The 25,724-nt window shown below is 49.1% G+C and overlaps 1 pseudogene; it reads left to right on the top strand.

The window, feature by feature from the left end:
- The first annotated feature begins 580 nt into the window (after positions 1-580).
- LOC146177544 (uncharacterized) overlaps positions 581-25,724 on the top strand; it is a 31,160-nt pseudogene continuing 6,016 nt past the window's right edge.

The raw sequence follows: 25,724 nt of genomic DNA, 5'->3' as shown, positions 1-25,724 counted from the left end.
GTTTCAGCCATATCTCCACGGTCGTCCTTTTTCTGTTGTCACGGGCCATCACGCACTCTGCTGGTTGCCTACCCTTAAAGCCCCATCTGGCCATCTTGCTCGTTGGCCGCTCCGCTTACAAGAGTGCGACATTCAGGTCACCTACCGGTCTAGCCGTCGGCATTCTGATGCCGACGCCCTGTCTACGTCACCTCTTCAAGGCGGCTCTGACTCGACAGCTATCACCGTAGGTGACTCATCTTCGCTAGAAATTGCCGACATGCCCAAGAACAAAGGCGAGACCCTTGGATCGCTTCTCTTCTCACGCTTCTATCTAAACCTTCTCTGCGCCCAGCTTCTCGACCGCTTTGCTGCCGAGCTCGTCATTTTGACATCCGCGACGGCATGCTTTACCTTTCCGACGGACTCAAGTGGCTTCTTGGCATTCCTCGGCCCCTCCGTTCAGAAATATGTGCCGATTTCGCGCCGACCCTCAGTGTGCCCACGCCGGAGCGTTGAAAACTTACACTCGTCTTCGCTTCTCCTATTATAGGCGGGGTATGTACCGCTTCATGCGTCATTACGTCCGCGCATGCCAGGAATGCCGTCGCAAAAATCCTCTACACCACTCTACCGTTCCGATGCAGCCCTTGCCCTGCCCCAGCCGGCCATTCAGCCGTGTGGGTATTGATGTATACGGGCCACTGCCATTCACTCCAGCTGGTAATTGTTGGGTCATCGTGGCTGTTGACCACCTTACCGCTATGCAGAAACATCCTCTTCACCTTCTGCATCAGCACCAGACGTTGCGTCTTTCGTCCTGCACCATCTCGTTCTGCGCCACGGTTCACCTAAAGAATTGCTCAGTGACCGTGGCCGTGTTTTTCTTTCCGAGACCGTTGAAGCCCTTCTTCAGCAGTGCCGCATTGTCCGCCGTTCTACCTCGGCCTACCATCCGCAGACAAATGGCATGACGGAACGTTTTAACCGCACCTTGAGTCACATGCTGGCCATGTATGTCGCGTCCGACCACTCAAACTGGGACCGGAGTTTCCCATTCGTCACGTACGCTTACAATACTGCAATATAAAGCACACCGGCTTCTCCCCCTTTTTCCTTCTATACGGCCGTGAACCCATCTCAACTATGGATATCGTACTCCCTTATCGCCCTAGCAACTCCGAATCGACCACAGTCTCTCATGCGGCAGTATATGCAGAAGAATAGCCAGTTGGCCCGATCGTTAACAACCCAGAACCAGGGTCACCGGCAGTTCCTTCGCGCACCGACATGTCCAGTTCCTACATACACAGCAGACTCCCTCGTGTGGCTTTGTGTTCCCGCCACCACCTCCGGCCTTTCTACGAAACTCGCTTCCAAGCATCATGGTCAATATCGGGTTATTTGCCAGACCTCTCCGATGAACTACTTATTAGAACCGCTTGCACCGACACCAGATATGCGTCGCCGTGGGCATGAAACAGTGCACGTTCACCGCCTCAAGCCCTGTTATGACCCGTCTGTTGTGTCGACGCCATGAGTTGGCAGGATGCCTCCTTTTTCTCCCGGGGATAATTGTAGTGTCGCACCTACGCTCAGTGACTGTTGCAAGGAAAACGAGCGCATGTAAAAAGGCGCCTGCTAAAGAAGAAGACGTCAGAAAAAGAAGATGACGCAAGAGACTGTCCTGCTAGTTAAAGGTTCGACGGGGACATCCACCTGAGAACGTGAGACAGAACGTACTCTTACAGTATATATATATATATATATATATATATATATATATATATATATATATATATATATATATATTGTAGTTTTACTTGGCGGCAGATGGCGTTACGTTCTTTTGAAGACACCCGGTAAGGACGCTGACATAGTGGACGTTGGTCGTCGGCAACTTTAATTCGCTGCTTCGTTAATGGCGTCTGTCGGACCTTGGAGGTTGATGCAAAACAATCGCGGAGCGAATTGACAAGGTGACTGGGCATGAGGTGTGGGTTCACATCGGTCTGAATGGCTGTAGACGTCGCACATTCGAGGTCTGACGTGTTGGGTAAAGCGTACTGGCCTGTACATTCTCCAAGTTTTTCAAGATAAGCGACCGTCATGTTCGCCGTCAAATGTTGGGGTTCACACGTGAAGTTTGTCACTAACACTTCGGCTTGTCCACGGACAAGTTCGACAAGGCCCCGAGCTACACAAACTTGTCGAGCGAAAAGCAGTGACATGTTAGCTGCGGCAATGCAACGCGTGCCGGTGCTGTGATCACATTCGACTGTGACGAACTTGCTCGCCCTCGGAGGAATTATGTGGTAGTCAGAGACGCGCAACGTCGTTTTCCCGGAAGTCATTGTTGCTATCAATGGCTCGCTTGGTTGAAAACGATACCGTGAGCTGCTCCCAAAGGTCCATAACAGCACTATACTCTTGCAGAAAATTCATGCCTAGAATCAGATCTTTACAGCAGTCTTTTAATATGGCAAAGGTGCCAGCGAAAGTAAAACCGCAGATCTCTATGCGGCAAGTGCACATGTCAATCGGCGTCATGATATGGCCACCGGCAGTGCGCATCATTGGCCCAGACCAAGGCGTCAGAACCTTACGGAGTGTCGTTGCTAGCTGGCTGCTCATGACGGAAAAATCGGCGCCGTATCCACAAGTGCGGTCACATCCCAACTGTCGGCGGTTATAAAAATTTCCCCGGAAACAATGCGTTCGCAGCACGTCGGCAAGTTCGTCGGATCGGGTCGTCGCCGCTCGGGCCGTCGCGTCAAATCGTCGGGTGGGAGGCTGCTTAATATGTGATGGAGCGGCGGCCTCACCCCCGGAGGTCGCCGTGTTTAGTTTCCCGGTGAGAGGACGTGCCTCTGAATTTCCCAGAGGAGTATCGACTGCTTGACGCAGAACGCCTCGGGGATGACGATCGCGACTGCCGTTGCGGTGACGTCGGGTACATCTCGTTAGCAGCCAGGTATTCCTCAATCTCATGTGGTCTTTATCCATAGCGAGGTCGAGGCGCGTTCGGTTAAAATCCTCTTAAGCCCATTCACCTTTATGGGCAATTGCTTAGAACGTGGCTAGGCTCGTCGCAGTGATAACAGAGCGGCCGTCTGTTCGGTGTGAGCCACAAGTGCGCCTTGCTAATGAACGGACACTGGCCTTGCTGCGGTTCGACGGGGCGCAGATCTAGTTGCTGCTCAACGGGGCGCAGGTAGCGAGGCGGGGGTCCGGCAACAAGGGGAATGAATGTGGCTAGGAGGCAGGCGGACGTAGGACATCACTATACGTCATAATACATGGCTCATTATGCATGGTGCTGGTGGTGGCTGCACCGCTCGCCGGATTTCATCAAGGATGACGTCCCCGGTAGAATAATTCACTGCAGGTGGTGCATTCAAGTGAAGGTTCTGCAGTTCTTCGCGGACAATGCTGCTCACAAGCTTCCGCAATGCCTCGTCCCTAGCTGCTGGCGCGGACGCGCAGTAGGGTGTGGCCGCTACGCTTGTCTGACGGCCGTATTGGGTACAGCGTTCCTGCAGTGAACGTTCCATGCTCGTAGCTTCTCTCGCGAAATCTGCGACAGTTCTTGGACGGTCACGAATGAGGCCAGCGAACAACTACTCCTTCACCCCGCGCATGAGGTGCCGTACTCTCGTTGCCTCGGGCATGGTAGGGTCGGCCCGATTGAAAAGTCGCGTCATGTCCTCGACAAACATGGCTACGCTCTCATTTGACTGCTGAGACCTCGAACGGATTGCTATCTCTGCATTTTCTTTGCGCGTACTGGAGCTGAACGTTGAGAGAAACTCACGGCGAAAGACTGCCCAGTTGACAAAGGACGCCTCGTGGTTCTCAAACCACGTCTTGGCCGAGTCTTGCAGCGCGAAGTACACATTCATTAGCTTCCGCTCGTCGTCCCATTGGTTGAATGCGGCCACATGGTCAAAAGTGGCCAACCAGTCTTCGACATCCTCGAACCGGTCACCGTGGAATGATGGCGGTGATCGAGGTGGGAGAAGGACGTATGGTGGGGCGTTGCTGGAATGCTGACTTGTCTGGCTGCCCGTCGTAGATGACATGGCTCGCAACGGTGTGGTCAGTGGTTCGAATGCCGGTTGTAGGCCGCGGAGACGACGGCTCGCTTTATAGACGGGAGTGGCGTCCGAGCGTCGATCGGCAGTGTCACTGACGTCTTCGGGGGCAATGTAGATGGGATCTTATCGTCCGCAATCCACCAAAGTCACCAACACACGTGGCAAACTGAAGAACAACCGGGCGGCCCTTTTTTTAATCAAGCGAAGCTCGAGACAGGCGAGGACGACGCTCAGCTACATGCCAAGACATTCGGCCACTTGGTGGCGCTAGACGATGGGCAGCAGTGTGGCAATATATATATATATATATATATATACTGCCACGTGCCTAGCGCCGCGCGACAGCCGTGTTTGGGTGCCGACGACGACGAAGCGGTGGTTGGCACGAGCGGCGCGCTGGTGCTGGACTCTGTGACGCTGTGTTCGGAACTACAAGCCGACCTTATTCTCGGGTCCTCGGCTACGTGTACCTTCACGGCTCCCTGTGACTTCAGTCGTGACACTAGTGGAGGTGCCATCGATGATCCCTTCTCCTGCGGACGACCCTACGCGGCCGCCTCTCGTGACCACTCCTACTCTTGTTCATCGTACCAGCCGACGGCTACGAGGCTTGTCCCCCGAGGCCTTCCCTCTTGACGAAGAGACTCCAGCTGTGGCAATGACACCGCCCGGCCGTACCATGACTGTCCCTTCCACCCCTTCGTCCTGTCTCAGCCTTCAGACCCCACGTACCCCTAAACCATTTCACGGTGAGCAGTTTGAAGACGCCGAGGACTGGCTAGCTCACTACGAAAGGGTCGCGACGTTTAACGGCTGGGACGACGCTGCGAAAATGCGGAACATCTACTTCAGCCTTGAAGACGCTGCGCGGACTTGGTTCGAGAACCACGAGGCCACATTTTCTACGTGGCCGGCCTTCCGAAGCCAGCTCCTCGGTACGTACGCCAACAGTGACCGCCGAGAGAATGCCGAGCGTGCCCTGACCTCTCGAGTTAAGCGTCAGAACGAGGGGGTCGCAATGTACGTTGAAGACGTCATGTGCCTTTGCCATCGCGCCGACCCGTCCATGAGTGAGGAGAAGAAGGTGCGGCACCTGATGCACGGCGTCAAAGACCAGCTTTTTTCGGGTCTCGTGTGGAACCCGCCCACCACCGTCGCGGCGTTTCTGGCTGAAGCTGGGATAATGGAGAAACTGCTACAGCAGCGATGCGGCCAGTACGCTCGGCCGCTGAATTCTATCTCCACACTACCGCCGTCTGACCGAACGGACTACAATCCCGGGGCAGATATGAGCTCCCTTCGCGACCTCATTCGCACCGTGGTTCGCGAGGAGCTCCAGCAACTTCATGGATCATTTATTCCTGGCGCGGCGTCCCTGGCCAGCATCATCCGTGAGGAGGTCCAGAACGCACTGACGCCACCGACAAGTACAGTCGTTCCACCACCACCCCCGGGCCCCACCCAGCGGATGACTTATGCTGATGTCACACGCCGCCCAGCCCTGCTACCTACCCCTTCTCCTTACACGCCACCTCAGGTCACTGTGCACGCTGCGGAACCGCTGCCCCTTTGGGCAGATCGGCGTCAGGCGCCCCGGAAGACTGATCTATGGCGCGCTCCAGATAATCGCCCTCTCTGCTACCACTGTGGCGAGGCAGGTCACCTCTACCGGCAGTGCCCTTATCGTCAGATGGGCCTTAGAGGATTTTACCCGACAGCCCTTGTCCACGGCCTGGTCAGCGGCCTCAGGACATCGCCGAGTACGTCACCCGCCAGCGTACTCTGCCACATTCTCCTCGTCGCGAGTCGCGCTCGCCTTCGCCTCGTCGCTCTTCGCCCTCTGGGCCACGGTATACCGCTGGACGCCATGGTTCCTCGAGCCCTCATCGGGAAAACTAGCTCCGGCGACCTTTGGGGGCGAGGCCGCCGCACACCGATTCGCCGTAAAGTATCCACCGCCGCACCACTCGATTCGCCCCGACGTTGAACGTCGAATTCCTGTCCAGTTTTCGCCGCACAGGCCAGATTGCTCCGACGTCGTCCGCATCGCCGACCAGTCATCACCGCCGTGTCGCTTAACTCGCCCCGACGCAGACCACACAACTGCCGTCCAGCTTCCGTCGCCGCACCGCTTGCTTCACTCCGACCTGCCATCGACATTGAATTGTCCCGACGCCGACCACCCAACCGCCGTCCAGCTTCCGCCGCCACACCGCTCACTTCACTCCGAACCGACGTCGACAGGCCCTGGTCTTGGCCGGGTCTCCCTGGACATCCCTATTATCGTCGACACGAAGGAGGTCAGCGCTTTAGTTGATACGGGAGCCGATTATTCTATCCTTAAAAGAACTTTTAGACGGGCTAGATGGTTTGCAGCTGCAGACGGCATCCTTAGCGCAAAAAAACACACGCACACGAGAGAAAAGGCGGGACACGGGACAAGCGCTACTACATCTGGTTTATTGCACTGAAAAGACCTGCAATATATAGGAAAGACCACACATGCGTAGAACAACCAACACACCCCCCTTCACCGAAACCTCTCAAGAAATCGCATTTCTGCCCCCAACAATGCTGTCAAGACATGTTACGTGTTCTATGTTTTGCCTTAGATCCAGGTTGGCTGGCTGAGATTAAGCTGCGTTCGATCAATCAGCTTTCCGCCCGATTGACAGACCTTTGGTGGCGCCAAACCCTTAGCTCCGTGCTACTGTCTGAGAGGACGAAGAAAGCCAAGGAGCCTCAGAAAAAAGATGTGCTGAAGGTGATAGGCGATGTGCAGGTTCCTGACGATGTTAGCGAGGTACTGGAGAAAGGGCCTAAATTCAGCTTTGAGCCGCGCGTTGTAGCACATGAGATGCTTGCGCTGAACCGGCTTTATTGCAGGGAAGACTAATGAAGAGGACTCCCAGAGGTGCCTTCTCGATGGGGTGGATGCCTTGATGAAGTCTACGAGCTTCAACTCTACTAGAAGAAGCACGGATTACACAGCCAGCGTGGTTTCTTACTTTCGGCAGAATAGACCGGGACTTCTGCAGTCCGACAAAGAAGGTGGATTTGTGGTTGTTACAGGAGAGGAATACCGAAAAAGGGCGGATGAAGCTATTTTCAAGAACTTTGTGCCTGTGAAGTCCAGTGAGACCAGAGTTAAAGGAAAGGCTGTGGGGTTGTGCAAAAGCATGGAACTCAGCAAGTTGGCTAACGCGATTGGTGATACCAGGTGTAACTCCTTATCGGTTTTTTTCACAGCCAAAACACACAAACCGGGTGTACCTTTTCGGTCTGTGGTCAGTGGGAATGGTACCTGGCAGCATGTCCTGAGTTTGTTTCTTAAAAAGCACCTACACACCCTTAGTGTACATGATCCCTTCTTGACAAAGAGTTCGATCGATGTTGTTAGTTTTCTTAAGAATGAGGCAGATGTTGGTTACTTGTTTTCAGTAGATGTGGAAGATTTGTTTTATTCGGTGCCACATGCAGAACTGTTCAGCTGTGTGAGAAATGCTATTGAGGAAAGCGGTGCTGTGCGTTTTCAGAATTCCTCGGGTTTATCTGTAGACAGTTTTTTAAGCCTGCGTGAGTTTTATCTTGGGGTCACTTTCATTTCATTTGACAACCGATTTTATCGCCAACGTCAAGACATATGCATAGGATCGTGCGTTGCCCCTGTGTTATGTAATACATTTTTGGCTTTTATTGATCGCGATCTGGAACAGGATTTTAATGGGCAAGGGGTTTTAAAAACTTTCAGATATGTAGATTATTTTTCAGTGGTTTTAAGGCAACAGCCTCTCATCGCCTACACAAGTGCTGTGCGCAGTGTTTTATCTTGTTTTCATGATAATGGTAAGGGGTTGGTTTTTACGCACGAACTTCCTTTACAGGATTCGTTGCAGTTTTTAGACATTAAGATTAACTTCGGTGGTAATCATGTATGTTGGGAGTACGCACCGCGGGCCCAAATGGCTCTGCTTCCGTATGAGTCAGCCCATTCTAAAACAGTTAAGAGGGCCATTGCTAGCCTTTGCCTAGAGTCCGCACTCGTGAAGTCGTGCCCGCATGCCATGGCATCGAGTTTAAGGAGACAGGTCGAGCGGCTGCATACAGCAAGCTACCCCTGCGCGGTCGTCACGTCGGTAGTAGAAGGTCTGGTCAAAAAGACAAAAAAAGCCATGTCAGGAAAGCTGGAAGAGCGGAGTAGGGCTGCGGTTAAACCTGAAGTGGTGCCGTATGTCCACAAGTTATCCCACAACATCAAAAAGGTGGCGAATAGACATGGTGTACCTGTCGTGTTCTCCACTCCCCAGAAGCTTTCAAAACTCTGTTCACGTGTCACGCGTGAAGACAGAAGGCCCGCCTGCGGTGTTAGGCATGTGAAACGTTTTGTGGAGTGCCGCAAGGGGGTCGTGTATGAGATCCCGTTGACTTGCGGGAAGGTTTACATAGGCCAGACAGGCAAATGTGTTAATGACCGCGCGGCGCAACATTTTCGCTCCTTCAGCTCTGACAAGGGCGCTAGGCTCCCTGAGCCCTGTGCTCGATGGAGGGGGTATGAGCCGCGGCTGAACGAGATACGGATTCTGGGCAGAAGCGTAGATAGGAAGGCGCGTGAACTCCTTGAAGCTTTTCATATGAGAAAGAGGGGGGAAGGGTGTGTTAGTGACACGTCTGTCGCTGTGTTGGGGGCAGAAATGCGATTTTTTGAGCGGTTTCGGTGAAGGGGGGTGTGTTGGTTGTTCTACGCATGTGTGGTCTTTCCTATATATTGCAGGTCTTTTCAGTGCAATAAACCGGATGTAGTAGCGCTTGTCCCGTGTCCCGCCTTTTCACTCGTGTGCGTGTGTTTTTTTGCGCTAAGGATGCCGTCTGAAGATTCTATCCTTAGCGGGCGGCTTACAAGGACACTGAAAAAGGTGATGACGCCATGGAACGGACCAGACATACGGACGGCAGGCGGACATGTGGTTGCACCACTGGGTATGTGTACAGCCCGGGTTACGGTGCGAGGCTGCACATTTGTTACGACGTTTCTTGTTCTACGCGAATGCTCTCGTGATGTTATTCTTGGCATCGACTTCCTTCGTGAGCACGGTGCCACTATAGATCTACCGAACCGCTTGGTAACGTTTTCCGACAAACTGGCAACTGAAAAGCATGAGTACCGCGGGTCCCACTCCACACTGCGAGTCGCCGATGATAGCCTCACCATGCAACCACGCGCCAGCATCCTCGCCAGAGTTACTTGTGACGAGCCACATCACGGCCTCCGGGTTGTTGAGCCTAATGTCTCCCTCTCACTCGCCTTGGGAGTTTCTGTGGTCAGAGGTCTTTTTTTCCTTCATGGAAGAGAGACGGAGGTGCTTGTCACCAAATTTTCCAATGAACATCGACATCTGTTCCGTGGCACTGTCATTGCTTACGTCGACCATCTGCACGAAGTCGCCGAATGTTTTGCTTCAGAGGAAGCTACGCCTAGTACTGAACCGGATGATGCCGTACACGCTGTCGACATAAATTCTAGCCTTTCCTCCGTTGAAAAGAGGCAACTCCAAGATCTATTGCTGGAGTTTCGTGTGTGCTTCACGTCTTCATCTAAAGTGCAGCAAACGTCGGTCATTAGACACCGGATTATCACGCATGAAGGCACTCGAGCCATCCATCAGAAGCCCTATCGTGTGTCTCCTCAGGAGAAAGACGCTATCGAACAGCAAGTTAATGAGATGCTCGCCGATGGCGTCATTCAACCTTCAAGCAGCCCATGGTCGTCGCCTGTAGTCCTCGTTAAAAAGAAAGACGGAACACTTCGTTTCTGCGTTGACTATCGGAAACTGAACAGTATGACAAAGAAGGACGTCTATCCGCTGCCACGGATTGATGACTCTCTCGACCGACTTCGCCGAGCCAAGTACTTCTCCTCCATTGACCTCAGGAGTGGTTATTGGCAAATTGAAGTTGATGAGAGGGACCATGAAAAAACTGCCTTCGTAACACCAGATGGGCTCTATGAATTCCGCGTCCTCCCATTCGTGCTCTGCTGTGCTCCTGCCACCTTCCTGCGGATGATGGACACTGTGCTCACAGGTCTTAAGTGGCAGACATGCCTTGTTTATCTCGACGACGTGATAATTTTTTCACCGACGTTCACGGAACACCTGTGCCGCCGAAGAACTGTTCTAGAAGCTGTCCGGTCTGCCAACCTTTCTTTCAAGCCTCAAAAGTGCCACTTCGGGCTCACCGAATTGAAGTTTCTTGGGCACATCGTGAGTGCTGATGGCATCCGAGCTGACCCTGAGAAACTTGCTGCCGTTGCTGCCTTTCCCGTCCCCGCCCACAAAAAAGCAGTCCGACGGTTTTTGGGGCTGTGCTCCTATTATCGTCGCTTTATCAAAAACTTTGCACAGACACGGCCGCTCGATAGAAGCGCAATGGGTGCGGCCTGCTGCGTCGCGCCGCCGTCAATGGGCAAGCGCGTCCTTGGGGAGTTTATTTCCCGCCCGCTATTTCTGGTGAGGGCGCCACTGTTCGGGGACACGTCGCCGCCGGGGTCGCCGGCTCTGCGCGCGCGGTTTGCTTCCTTTCTGGACGCGTTCGCCTCGTGTCTGCGTGGTAAACGCAAACTTGTTTGTGTGCGCGTGTGCAAGCACTTTAACGTTGAGACGGGATGCGTTTATTTTTTATGGCGAAGGCCGTTCTAGGCTCATGGAGCGAAATACTGTGCACAGAATCTGTGGCTGTAATCTTTGCGTCGCATCTGTCCACTGGTGTGTCTGTCGCAAAGGCGGACGTGCAAAGAGGGAAATTAAGGATGAAAATGATTGATGGTGATAGGTAATCAATAAAAGTTATAGACATTGATGGAGGTAATGACTAATGCCAATGGGTAATAATGGGTAATAATGACTAAAATGATTTGTAATGACCAGTATATCAAACTATGGCATGTAATGACCGCAATATATTAGAAAGGAGTACAAGTGCTCAGCGATCTGTGGTAATGACTATAATAGCTAGCCATGACTCATCATTACTGCTAATGACTACGAAATGACCAATATGTGAAAGGATGACATGTAATGAGCACTGCTGATTCTAAATGAGTAACCTGCTTAGTTATGAGTGGTAAGGGCTACAATGACTACGCAGGCAGACTCATCATGACTGGGAACGATCCATATATCAAACGACGACTTGAAATGACGAACTGTGGCAAACGACGAGGCAAATGATAGGACAAGGGTAGGCTTTCGCCGTCCTCCGCTTAAGAGACATCTAAGAGACCCTCAAATTTTATCTGCTGAGCTCGCTTCAGACAAAGGCAGTAGCGAGGAGTGGAAATGCACTCGCTTCCTCTGAAATGAAAGCGGCGCAGAGGTTAAAAGTCTAGATGCTGAAGCATAATGCCCTATCATCTGCCATTGAATTTGCTACAAGGGACAGCAGATTGAACTTGTTGGTGATTAATTATAGGTTAACAGTACAAACAACGTGACGGGAACACAGGAGAAGAGGACGGCACAACCACGCTAGTTGTGTCGTCCTCTTTTCCTGTGTTCCCGTCACGTTGTTCAACCTATTTAGTTACCAGGAAGCTGGCCAGTGAACTAAGATTTTTAGCGATGTGTTGTGAAGCAGATGAACACGACGAGGTAGCACCAGAAGTTTTTCTCGCTAGTTATGCTGCGAGGACATATCAGAAAGCAGTACGAAGCGTTTTTTTATATAAGCATACAATTTGTTCTAAATTTTGCCGCGCTAGCCTGAGTGGCCCTGTAAGTAAAGGAGCCTGTGCATACAACATTTGTTTATACTCTTGAGACTGTTTGAGTCAATGTGATAAACTGAAAAGCCCCGTTCCACAGAAATCCGGCGCCCGCTCTGCCGGCGGAAAGTCGGAAAAATACCTCTCTGGTAAGAGGCACGTTCGTTGGTGATATGGCCAGACACCTTTGGCGCAATGAGAATACATGACATGTTCAATGTGGCAGGAGCTGCCAAATCAGAGAGAGTCAATAAGATATAATGGTGAAATGGGAATTATTGAAAGTGGGACCCTTAGATCCCAAGTCAGGCACACTATACTCTTATAGGGCACCTTCGAATAGCTTCAGTAAAAAGGGGCTTTATATAGCTGTGTGTAGGGTGCTATTTCATATAATGCGTTGGCTTAAGGCTGCATTCTAATGACATGCGACAGAGGCAGCAATTACGGGATACGGTGAATAAGCAGGTAGCAAAGAGCGGGTACTCAACGAGTCTCTGTTGCTTAATTTATGTGATATTTGGTAACGGTTTTGAGGCGACATATCAGTCATGCAAAAGCCTGTTGCAGGAAATATGAGTCAACTGAACCAGTTACAGGTTGATGAAAACCAATGACAATGGAGGCTTGATGTACACAGCAAAGGAAGTAATCAAGCTTTGTCAGCTTACGAGCACCTTCATTAACAGGATGATGAAGTCTGAAGATGTCGGGCGAAGTAGCAAGCTGTGTAAACTTTTGATTTCATCATTATTTTCTCAATGTACACAGTACCTGCAGCTAATCTATGAAAACAATTATCGTGCCCATGCTGAGGCGCTATGCAAGATATGGTTAAGTTGCGGCACCCACTGATAGCGAGCTGGGCTGGAAATGTCAACTCGACAGTGGAGCGACATTTATGGCTATGGCATAAACCTCTCTCATAAATTTTTTCCATCTGCGATTGGTAATTTTCTACCTTTTTGTGTGGCCATTTAATAAGCGTACTCGGCTGCTCACTGAGCCTCGGCTGCAGTTGCGCTCTAAAGCGTGAACATTCTTGTAATAGCAGCTAAGAGTTTCACTACAGGAACATTCGATGCGCGTTCTTGTTTGCGAGCAGCCAATAAAAATGGTAATAAAAGCATTCGGCGCATATACGTAGCATCTTGAGGGAGACTGTCTTGAAGCGCGCTTATTTCGGTCATGCGAAATGCGAGAAGCCATGACGGATAGCCTTCTGGCGTAAAAAGTTTAAGGTCTCCAGTTGAGTCGAAGATCCCAGGTTATCATGTAGATTTAACCTAACAAATATCTTCATATTTCCAACGTCAGATTTGTCAGAATGAGATAGAAAGGTTGGTTACATGTCGCATTTTCACAGAGATTGCTCCCAGTAGGACAATATATTTTTATTGGATAGCGCTGTCAGCTTAAAACAGGTTTACATAAATTTGTGTAAAAAGCTGTATGCAGGAATGAGTAAATGGTATGAAAATGACCCACGGAATTCGCGACATAGTTAAGTGGTTATGCATTAGGCTACCATGGCAGCTGAACAGCTTCGAATAGCTCCCAGCCGGGTGACGTATTCGTGTGACAAACAACTTGATCCGAATGCAACATCACGGTAATGCGAGCTCTCCAATCGAGTGGCCTTGACCCACCGTCACATTAAGTTTTTCGGGATACACTCCAGTATACATTGTTGCCGAGCAAGCGCTAGGTGCTGACATGGTCACACTAGACATGACAGTATATACTCATTCGTGTTGCCTAATTGTGTGAAGCGGAGTTCTTATATCCTTAAAATAAAAGGCTTCTACCACGCCGACGCCTCCCTGAAAGCGCAGCCAGGCGCAGCTCTCCGCGCGCGGCTGTCCCCGAACGGTGGCGCCGCGGCGGTGGCGACGAAAAGTAGGCGCCTCCCGCCGGTTTCGGGCGACGTAGCAGGCCGCACCTAGTGCGCTTCCATCGAGCGGCCGTGGCACAGATGGTCAGCCCTCTGACTCTCCTGACTCGAGATGACGCATCATTTTCCTTGGGCGCCGAGCAGCAAATGGCTTTCGACGAGTTACGACGCCGGCTCCAGGCACCCCCGATCCTGGCACATTTCGACGATGATGCCGACACAGAGTTACACACGGATGCGAGCAACGTCGGCCTTGGTGCCGTTCTAGCTCAGCACCAAGACGGGGTCGAGAAAGTAATTGCCTACGCCAGCCGTGCACTTTCCCGTGCTGAGTGTAACTATTCCACCACTGAAAAAGAATGTTTGGCGGTAGTATGGGCCGCTGCCAAGTTCCGCCCGTACCTTTATGGCCGACCGTTTCGTGTCATCACTGACCATCACTTGTTGTGTTTTCTGAAAAACTTAAAGGATCCTTGTGGCCGCTTAGCACGTTGGGCATTGCGCCTGCAGGAGTTTGATTTTGATGTTATTTATAAGTCTGGCCGGAAGCACACCGATGCTGATAGCCTGTCCCGCGCGCCCTTCGGCCCTCCTTCGTCAGGTGCCGACGACGACGATAGCTTCCTCGGAGCACTCACTACGTCCGATCTCGCCTCCAAACAGCGTGCCGACGACGAGCTGCGACTGATTATTGACCATCTTGAAGGTGGGCATCCTACAATACCCCGGTACCTTGCTCGGGGGTTGTCATCGTGTTGCCTCCGCAATGTGCTTTATAATTAGAATTCTGTCCAGTGCGAAAACATACCTGCTAGTCATACCGGCTGATCTAAGGCACGAAATCCTCCTGGCCTGCCACGACGAATCAACTTCAGGGCATCTTGGCTTTACACGCACCCTAAACCGAGCACGTCAGAACTATTACTGGCCACATCTTTCTCCGAGCGTTAGACGTTACGTACAGACTTGTCGAAAATGCCAGCGGCGAAAAAAACCCACGCTCAAGCCATCCAGTATGTTACAATCTATTGAACCACCCTCAAACCCTTCGAGCAAGTGGGCATGGACCTTTTAGGCCCATTTCCTTCATCCTCGAACGGATACAAGTGGATCGTAGTCGCCACAGACTACTTAACGCGCTACGCTGAAACGAAGGCCCTTGCCCGAAGTACTTCCGTCGAAGTTGCTCGATTCTTTATGAACGACATTGTGCTCAGAAACGGTGCACCGTCAACCATCATTACTGACCGAGGAAAGGCGTTTACAGCTCGGCTATCGGGACACCTTAACTCTCAGCCATACCGAGCATCGCACAACAGCGTATCACCCTCAGACAAATGGATTAACGGAACGACTAAACAAAACTTTGGCGGACATGATCTCATTGTACATCGACGTTGAGCATAAAATGTGGGACGAGATCCTGCCGTATGTCACCTTCGCCTACAATACGGCGCCGCAGGAAACCACGAAGTTCACGCCGTTCCGTCTCGTATATGGCAGAGAGGCCCGCACGATGTTGGACGCGATGTTCCCGTGCGGGGAATAAGCGGTCGAACCCGACGCCGCCCATTTCACAGAACAGGCCGAGCAAGCCCGTCAGCTGGCCCGCTTGCACATCAAGGAGCAGCATGCCACCGACGCTCGACACTATAACCTTCGGCACAGGGAAGTCCACTACGAACCAGGAGACCAAGTGTGGATGTGGACCCCCGTGCGCCACAAAGGCTTGAGCGAGAAACTACTCCATCGCTATTTCGGACCCCATAAAGTCCTGCGCCGCTTAAACAGCGTTAATTGCGAAGTCATTCCAGATGGAACTGTGACCGTCAGTGTTTGACGCCAGCGGCCTGAAATTGTGCATGTGGTGCGCTTAAAGCCGTACTTTTCGCGTGACTGAGCGTTTCCTGCAAGTGAAATCTTGCGTTATTGTACAGTTCACCTCACGCCTAATTTTTTTTTCTCCTCTCACCTTGTCATCGGGACGATGTTTTCTTTCACGGAGGGGGAATAATGCCACGTGCCTAGCGCCACGCGACAGCCGTGTTTGGGTGCCGACGACGACGAAGCGGTGGTTGGCACGAGCGGCGCGCTGGTGCTGGACTCGGTGACGCTGTGTTCGGAACTACAAGCCGACCTTATTCTCGGGTCCCCGGCTACGTGTACCTTCACGGCTCCCTGTGACTTCAGTAGTGACAATATATATACATATATATAGGGGGAAATGAGGGTGCTCGTTATAGTACATGAAGGAAAGAAGCCAGCAGACGCTTTCCTTGGCCTCGCCGACTGCTGGCTTCTTTCCTTCATATATATATATATATATATATATATATATATATATATATATATATATATATATATATTTTTTTTTTTTTTGCTCCGAACGCAAGCTAAGCATATCGGGTTGTTCAGTCGTACAAACAGCAGCCTGCAGCTAGGAATTAACTATCACCCTTCGCCTTTTGCATTTAGGAAAATTATCAACAAATAGAACAAGACAGCTATACTTTAGAAAGGCCGTAGAGCAGGACCTACTCCAGGATTGCCCCATCAAAAATTCCAAGAAATAATAAATAACATTTTTCCTCGTTGATCGTTTATTCTGTGCTTGGTTTAGTACAGTTGGTCTGATAAATTAGTTTATAGATGCCAGTGCCTCCGCAAGCCATTCGGAACACTGGCTTACACTTTGGCGGTATATCGGATAGCTGTGTGACTAATGCCTTGCACACATGCTGGCGTGCATTGGTTGCGCACTGGTCTCTTCATTCACTTTGAGAGCACATCATATCCTCGCGGTTACTGGAGTCTTCCGTTAGCTTTCCCTTTTCATTCGCACAGCTTGTCTGCACGGCAAGGCTTACCCAAATAATCTCCTTGGTTTGGCGCTTTAATTCGTTGCTAGTTAGCGGCGCCTTTCCCCATTTCCTCCGCCCCTTGTAAGCAGTCGCAAAAGGTTTCATTGGGCGGCCATCTAGCCGCGAACTCAGAGCGTTGGCCTCGCGCGCCAGCACGGTTGGAGCCGTATAACATGTCACTGCGACTAGCGCGCGACAAGACGAAGGGAATGAGAAAGTAAGCGCTAAGAGAATGACTTTCTATAGACATCACATTTCAGGCGAGCTCTCACGTGAACGCGGCATATTTGACTGCTGTAAACAGTTTGCCTGGTCTCAAAAACATGTGTTTGCGAGCCTTTTAGAATTACTCGTTCCGACTATATAAAGCAGAATAACCTGCCCTGCAACAAACGAAGCGCTATAGAACAAGCTTAAGCTTGCATCCTGCTGTGCGCGCACGCCCGAGGAGTGAAGTACACGATCGTGGCTGCGCAGCGGTCGTGCGACGCTTTAAATGGTTTCGTAAACCATCGTCCCATGCAAAATGTCATTCTTTAATACTATCATTCGTTATTTTCCGCGCAAAATCAATCAACGACGCCTTTGCAGGGAAGACACCACGAGCTATAGCGGAGCTTTGCTCGTCTAGCAGACGACACGTTCGTCGCTGTGGACCATTCCTGGCAACAGCAACCCAATGCTGCCCACGCGCCGCCCGCTGATTGCGGTACTTTCAGAGTTCCAGTGACTTTAAGCACTTTAAGCCTCCCAGTAGGGCTCAACTCTAGTCGGGCGCAACCTTCCGTAGCGCTACCATGCTAGCTTCGCAGCCGGGCCCAAATCTACTCGGGCATCGGCGGCGATGTCTCCTTTCAGGGCTCCGTAATGCTGGTAATGTTCTCTTGTTGTTTGACCTATAGCTCCCCATGTGAAAGCTGGTGAACCCCTCACGGCTGCCGGAGGTAGCGCAGTGAAGCTTTCGCTTCTGAAGTCGCGGGAACCATAGATCTCTCTCTCATGTGAGAACTCTGAAAAAAAAAAAACGCAATCAGCAGGTGGTGCGCAGGAAATATTGGGCTGTTGCACCCAGAAAGGGCCCACAGCTGTAAAACGCGTCGTCTGCTGGTTGAGAAAAGCTTCGTAGTGCCTCGCCTGCAGCCGCATTAATGATCGTTCTTGCGCAGAAAATAAGGAATGAAAGTTTTCAAGAACGAAATTATAGACAATCTGAAGGTTTACGAAACCATTTAATGCATCGTATGCGCTGTGCAGCCACGATCGTATTCTTCCTTCCCTGGGCGTACACGCTCTACAAAATGCAAGTTGCTGCAGCACAGGAACCTATTGTGGTAAGCGTCCATATTCCCGCGCTATGCAGCAGATGATGCAGCTGCATATAGCAGCGCGGAAACCGAGTGCTAAAGATGAGTCGCTCAGGAGCGAGCGGGATCTTCTGAGCAGCTGGTTCAAAACAGCGGGTGAGCCGCGACTCACTAAAAGTGAGCGGCGGTTCTCACCAGCTCTCTCGTTCAGTGATCCAATTCGTGCCGAACTGTTCCTTGTGAGTGCGTCTTTGGCACCATCTATTAGCGATGCGAGAAATCAACTGCCCTTCCGCACTTTCCCACAAGATTCGCAAACTTCCCCTCGCCTTCGGCTGTCTTTTGAGAGGCTTTTTCAAAAGACCGGGCCCGAGTATAAGGCCATAGATGCTCCAATTGAACTGGCAGAAATTAGGGCGGTCCTGCAGGGTCTCAAAAAGAGATCTGCTCCATGACCAGACAATATCACAAACACTGTGCTTAAACAACTGGACGAAGATTCTTTACACTTCATTTGCGATGTAATGAATAAAACTTGGGAAGAGGCCGAAACCCCAGAGGAGTGGAAAATCTCCAGATTGGTTCTTATTCCTAAACCTGGCAAGAAACGTGAACTATCCAACATGAGGCCCATATCTCTCACCTCTAGTCTGGGAAAGCTCATCGAAAAAGTGGTCCAAATCAGAATATCTAGGCATATGGAAACCAAGGAACGCTGGCCAGTGGAGATGGTAGGGTACAGGCCGGGATTAAGCACACAGGATGTCATGCTCAGATTAAAGCATAACATCATGGACGCTCCCGAGGACGATGCATCATATAGAGCCATCTTGGGACTTGATCTCACTAAGGCATTTGATAATGTCGAGCACAGAGCGGTTCTCGAAGGCCTCAACTCTGCTGGAGTGGGAAGCAAGTGCTTCAACTATGTCAAAGATGTCCTCACCTGCAGGAAAACTGAAGTTAGCTTCGTGGGACTTAGGTTTGAGCCCGTCAGTACAGGGGGCAGAGGAACACCCCAGGGATCTGTCCTCTCCCCGGTACTCTTCAATTTTGCAATGAAAGATCTCTCGTCCCTCTTAATAAGATCGAAGGCATGAAACATAGCATCTATGCAGACGATATAATAATCTGGACCGATGGAGGCTCCAGCGCCGATATATCGCATAGTCTGCAGGAAGCGGCGTATATAGTTGAAACCTACGCCCTAGATAGAGGACTATCTTGCTCTCCTCACAAATCTGAACTTTTCTCAATGTGCAGCAAATCACAACTAACCAGAGAATCTCAACTACCGCACCTACACAAACCAGTGGAGGTATACGTGGGAGGGAGCAAGGTACCGAGAGTCAGCACCATTAGGATCTTGGGGTATTTCCTACCGCAGAATAGGAAAAACACCACCATCCTGAAGAAGCTTCAGACGTATGTAGACCAGGTAACGGGGATATTCAGGCGAATCTCTCTCAGGAACAAAAGCCTCAGAGAACACTGCCCAATAAAACTGCTTCGTGCCTTCGTAATCAGCAGGATAACTTATGCCAGCCCCTTTCTCAATCTCAATCCTGGTGAAGCAGAGAAGTTAGAGAACATGATCAGAGCGTCATTCAAAAGGGCTTTAGGTATCCCCCCAACTCATAGACAGAGAAGCTTCTAGCTATGGGAATGCATAATAATTGGGAAGGAATTGCTAAAGCGGTCAAGGAGGCCCAGATTTGGCGGCTCAACTCCACTGTAGTGGGCCGAAATATACTGCAAGAACTACGGCGTCAGTTAGGTGGGCCACACTATGTCGCTGAACTCCTGGAGCTTGAGACGCGGAAACTATTCAAAATTGCACCGATCCCTAAGAATATGCACCCGATTCATGACAAGGAACGAAGACAGCCTAGAGCAAAATTTATTCAAAGCAAACTAACAAACGACCCTCCTGAGGAATCAGCCTATTGCGATGCTGCCTGCGGGAAAGGGACCGCGGTCATAGCAGTGGTAGATGGGAACCACTCACAGAAAGTAATTGGATTAATTAATACGCGTAACGCTCTAATAGCTGAAGAGGCTGCGATAGCGCTAGCATGTACAGGCGCTAAAGCCAGAACTATTCTTGCAAATAATAAGGCGGCTGTTAGGAACTTCGGCAAAGGCCTAATTTCCAAGCAGGCGACCAGTCTACTGAGAAAGCACCCGCTAAACCGGGAGGTTTCAGTCTTCTGGGTTCCAGCTTACGAGGGTCTACCAGGCAATGAGGCTGCCCATCGCCTCGCTCGAGATGTATACACCAGAGCGGCCATAGAGACCCCGCTACCCGGAGAAAAAGACCTCCTCATCACCTACAAGGAACTCTCTGAGACTCCCAGGCTAAACTTCTGTTTATTCTATTCACCACCAGATAGGTCCCTAATACCCGCAGAATGCAGGGCCTGGAGAAAAATTCAGGCCAATCGTTTCTTTCCTCATGTTACTCTGCATAATGAGTTGACAGGGGACCCAGAGGCGTGCAATCTCTGCAACGTATATCTGAGTCAAAATCACTTAATCTGGCAATGCCCCGATTCTCCGGGAGCTAAAGAAACTGATTCCCGTGATAAAATTACCTAGGAGTTCTACATCCGCAGCCCAAATGTGGATGAACAAAAGATCGTCCTACGCCTGGCGGAGGAGGCCTACCCAAGACCTTGTCTGCGGCCACGGCGCAGGAGAGCCGGCAAGGAGGCACTCCCCCTGGCTGAGCTCCTGCCCCGAGGTCCATGTCGGTGTAAATAGAGTCTTCTCACTCACTCTTTCGGAGAGCCGTCTTTCAGTGAGCGGCGGTTCTTCGGACAGTTGCCCGTTCATTGAGCCGTCGGGAACCGTGAGCGGCTATTCTTTTGGAAAGTCGTCGTTCAGTCAGCCGTCAGGAACCGTTCCTCCAGAGGCGGGTCTTCCACTTTGTGCGACTTCAGTGCCATCTATTAGCAGTGCGAGAAAGCAACTCCAGTGGACAGGTTGTGGTGGACCGAGCCGGTATACAAAGAAATAAATTAAAGATGGCTTAGCTCCGCTATGCCTGGATCATGGCCTCGATATACGAAGTGAAACGCAGTGCCTACCTCGGGATCAGAAGAAGTTAATTTGTCCGGTCTTCTGTGCCATTCGCCAGCAGCTACACTCTCCTTGGGTTCCATGTCGAGCGTGTCAAAGTTCACCGCCGTTCTATACGTTTACAGGAAAGGGAAGGCGCAGCATCTGTCACTCGCTGAAGGCAAGAGCCGCCCGGCGGTGTTGCAGGTGGCAGCGGCGGCTCCGACCACCTGCGCCTCTCCTCTGACGTCCCATGGTTTGAGCATGCGCACATATGCCTTTTTCTAACGACGGAGCACACGCGAGATTCGGAGTTGACTAGGCTAGTAAAACTTTTCGCTTAAAAAAAAAAAAGAACGTTTGCCGTGTAGACGATCCTCCGCACTCTGTCGGCTGCCGGCAGTCGGAGCGCGTTCGGTTGCTTCGCCGCCGTATCGAGGCTACGCGCCGGCGACCTGGCAGCCGCAATGCTGCGTGTATGCTTCGGTTTTGTGCGTCTTTAGTTTTGCTTTCCATGCTTGCTATGCGCAGTTTTCTCAAGCTGCATTATAACCAGGCGAATGTCGAATGCATAGCCCCTGCGGCAGCGAGCCCAGCGGAAAAAATCTGGTTTGGTCATGTAAAAAAGCACAGACTGGAGCGCATCATGTGCTCTAAACGAGAAACATGCTTTGAATACTTAAAAACACAGCACGCAGCATGAATGGCTATCGATGTGGCTTAAATTAGACACAAATTGAATTATAGATATGAAATAACGCCGGCGTGTGTATGTGGCGGTGAAAACCGGTAGGTTGAACAAGTTTTAGTTAGGAGACTGGGGAAGAAACTTTACGCCAGGTAGAAACGAAACAACGGGAGAAGCCGGAGGGCTGAAAGCCGTGGGCCTTGAGAAAAACTGCAACAAAGTTGAACAAAGGGGTTAAAGAATATGCCGAAACCGATCAGAGAAACCAAAAAAAAAAGAAGGCGAGGGGGGGGGGGGGGGGGACAAAAAGGCGCAATTTAGAAACGAGGAAAACTACTAACGCGGACTCAGTTTCAGTTGCAGTTTTAATTTATTTCCCACAACAATTACAGGGGGTGTACAAGGTGACGAGATAAAAGCTGCATCAACAGCAGCTTGACTGGCCCCGTCTCCCCAAACAACATGGCAGCAATCACGACAGTTTGGAAGCTTGGTACACATATATAATGGGAAGAATAACAAGTAGCAACCACTTCATATTAGCAAAAATATACATACTAAGACAGATATGAAACAAGCCAAAAAAAGAAGGAAAATGTGCATTCATTCAAAAAATAGTCAGATTGTACAGTACTGGTTAGTAATTTCAAATATTTTTTCTTCGTCAGACGACGCAGCAGCTCGTCCGTTAGCTTGTACTTGTATACTTGTTCAGTTTACTTGGCAGGGTGTTTTGAATCATTTGGAGACCATAGTTTGTACGTGGTCGTAGAAGGTGCCAATGTTCATGATGACGGGTGGAACGAGATGACATGTTAATCTGTAAGTTGGCGGCAACCCGTAATATTGCTCTGTTTTTATGAATTTCCAATTTCAGGGATGCTAACAACTGATGCTCGTAGAGGGTAGGACGTTTTGCAATCTTGTATTTTTACGGAATAGATCGGAAATGTGGGAATTGTATGTAGCGTTTGAAATTGCTCGAACTGCATGTTTTTGTATTGTAACTAACCTATCTATTGATTTCTTGGTACCTTTACCTCAAACCAAATGACAATTTATTTATTTATTTACTCTCAAAGCCAAGGCATTATAGAGAGGAGTGGGTTAATAAACACATTAAGAACAAAAACAGGAAAAGGTAATTGAATTCATTATACAGTATAAACAATGGTACATTAAATGGTATTGGCAATGGTTATTTTGAAGAGACTGGTGTCAATAATGGCAGCGAGGGAGGCGCTAATATGGTTCCAGTCAGAACAAGTCTTTGGTATGAAAGAATTAAAATGTAGATTCGTCCGTCAGTTGGGTATGGCAACCTTGAACTTGTGGTCGGTGCGGGATGAAATATATAATGGTGGCTGAAACAGAGAGGATCTAAGAGTGGAATTGAAATGAAAAATCTTATGAAATAAGCAGAGGCGTGATATTTTTCGACGAAGAGACAGATCAGGTATATTAAGGTTTGACTTCATTATGGAGACACTGGCAGTACGCTGATAGTTTGATAGTATGAAACGTGCAGAACGATTTTGGATGGCTTCAACATTGTTAATGAGTGTATTGATGTGCGGATCCCAGATTGATGACGCATACTCAAGTTTCGGTCGGACCAGGGTTTTATAAAGCATCAACTTTATATTAGTAGGAGCAAGAGAAAAATTCCGGCGTAAGTAACCTAGTGTGCGACTGGCATTTTTTGTTACGTAGTCGATGTGAGTTTTCCATGAAAGGTCATCAGAAATTTGCACGCCGAGATATAAGATGCAACTTTGGTTAGATGGGCACCATTAGGCTTGTAATCGCAGGGAAAGTAGATAGATTACGTGAAACTCGCATTGTCGTGCATTTAGTATTGTTTAGTTTCATTAACCAAGTGTCGCACCAAGAAGAAATAATATCTAGATCAGATTGAAGGTCAAGATGATCGGCAGGGTTAATTAAGGATTTCGCGATAAATAACACAATCGTCAGCAAACAGCCTTACTGAAGAAGATATGTTGTCAGGTAAGTCATTAATGTATATTAAAAACAGCAGAGGTCCTAAGACAGATCCTTGTGGTACGCCAGAAGTTACAGGGCATGCGGGTGAATTGCTATCATTAGCTGTTACGAACTGCGTGCGGGTAGAAAGAAAGCATTCTATCCACTAAAGAACGTTAGGATCGAAGTTCAGTGCACTTAGCTTGAGCATTAGTAATCTGTGGCATACGGTGTCGAAAGCTTTAGCGAAGTCAATGAATATGCATTCTATAGTCGATTAACGATCTAGCAGAAAATAAGTCATTAGTAAAGCAGAGCAGTTGTGTTTCACAGGAATAGTTTTTTCTGAAGCTATGCTGATAGTCACTGAAAAATGCATTGGACTCGAGGAAGGTTACAATGTGGCAATAAATGATGTGCTCAAAATTTTGCATGGTACACTAGTTAATGATATGGGCCTGTAATTTTGTGGACAATGAGAGTTACCTTATTTGTGCAAAGGAACCACCTTCCCCACCTTCCAGTCATCAGGGAGAACACATGATTCCAAAGACTGCGAAAAAAATATTTGTTAGCATCACTGAGGAGTATCTGGAAGTATTTCTTAAAAATTTCGTGTTTATTCCATCTTCACCGGGAGAAGAAAACTTTATATTCTCGAGTAATTTGCTAATGCCAACCCAGTCAACTACAATCGGGTCCATCCCTGAAAAACTGCAAGCAGGTAAATTAGGAAATGAACATGGCACAATGGTACAAAATGACAACGAACAAATGGAGTTTAAGACAGTACAACAATGACTTCTTGGAATAGGCAGATCATCATCAGATGTAAGGTCTAATATTTCGGATGAGATGCAAAAATCGTGTTATAGAGCATTAGCTTTTGATGGAAGGGTAAAATGTGCTGCAGTTTTCTCAACATACCTAATGCCTTACAGAGTTTAGTTGTTATGCTATCTGTGTGAAAATCCCATAGCATATTGTCATAAAAAAACGATTCCTAGTCTTTTTGCTGAGGAAGAAATTTTGATTACAGTATTGTTGAACTTCCGCTGATTAATGAGAACGTTAATTTGTTTAGCTTAAATAGAACTGCTTTTGATTTGAAAGAGTTTGTTTCTAGACTGTTTACATTTGACAATTTACATAGTTTCTCCGAGAATATGTTTGCGGTTCGAACAAGGTCATTTCCATTACTTCCTGCAAAAAATGTAGTGGTGTCGTCGGCATATATAACGTAATTTATGGTGTTATTTAAGAATACAATGTCATTAACGTAAGCATTGACAAATAGTGGACCCAGAATACTCCCCACAGGTACGCCATGCTTATTTATTTGTAATGAGGACATTTAATTTTCAATCCATACGGCTTGATATCGACCTGACAAGTAGCTTTTAACGAGATTAAAAGAGCCACCACGAACACCATAGCAAGACAGTTTCTCTAGTATGATATTGTGAATGATTGTGTCAAACGCCTTGTAAAAATTTACAAACAGTCCTAGCGTTAGTTGTCTCTTTTCAATATTACTTAAAATTAGTTCCTTTTGAAAGAGAGCTGTCTCAGTGAATCGACCTGACCGGAAACCATATTGCGATGATACAATAATAGCCTTAGCATCAAAGAAACTATTGAGTCTTATAAATTCTGTTTTTTCTAGAGGTTTGGAAGATATTGGTAATACGGAGATAGGCCTATGATTTGCTAAGTTATCTTTTTCTCCGCTTTTGTACAATACAGTCAATTTAGCATTCTCGAGTTTCTCAGAGAATACACTGGTATGCAAAACTTGGTTATAAATAGAGGTTAGGTATGGGGCAATAAGGTCAATCACAAAGCTAACCAGCTGCATTTTTAATCGGTCTATATCCTCGCATTTGCTTTTTTTTAGAGCACAGAATAAATTGAAGACTTCGCACACGTCAGTGGGTTTTAAATATACGAAATGTTCCGCCGGGGCACATAAATACTGCAAGGCGTCAGAAATATGAGGGCTCGAAACTAATGATAAAAATAATCTAATTAAATGTTTCTGCAAGAGCTTTTTCCTCGTTGTCTATCTATTTTTATTTGCAAAATAACTGTTTGGT

The sequence above is a fragment of the Amblyomma maculatum genome, chromosome 10, assembly GCF_055883805.1.
Source record: "Amblyomma maculatum isolate TAMU_Amacu chromosome 10, ASM5588380v1, whole genome shotgun sequence".
Lineage (NCBI taxonomy): Eukaryota > Metazoa > Arthropoda > Arachnida > Ixodida > Ixodidae > Amblyomma > Amblyomma maculatum.
This window is presented reverse-complemented; position numbering and strand designations above follow the sequence as displayed.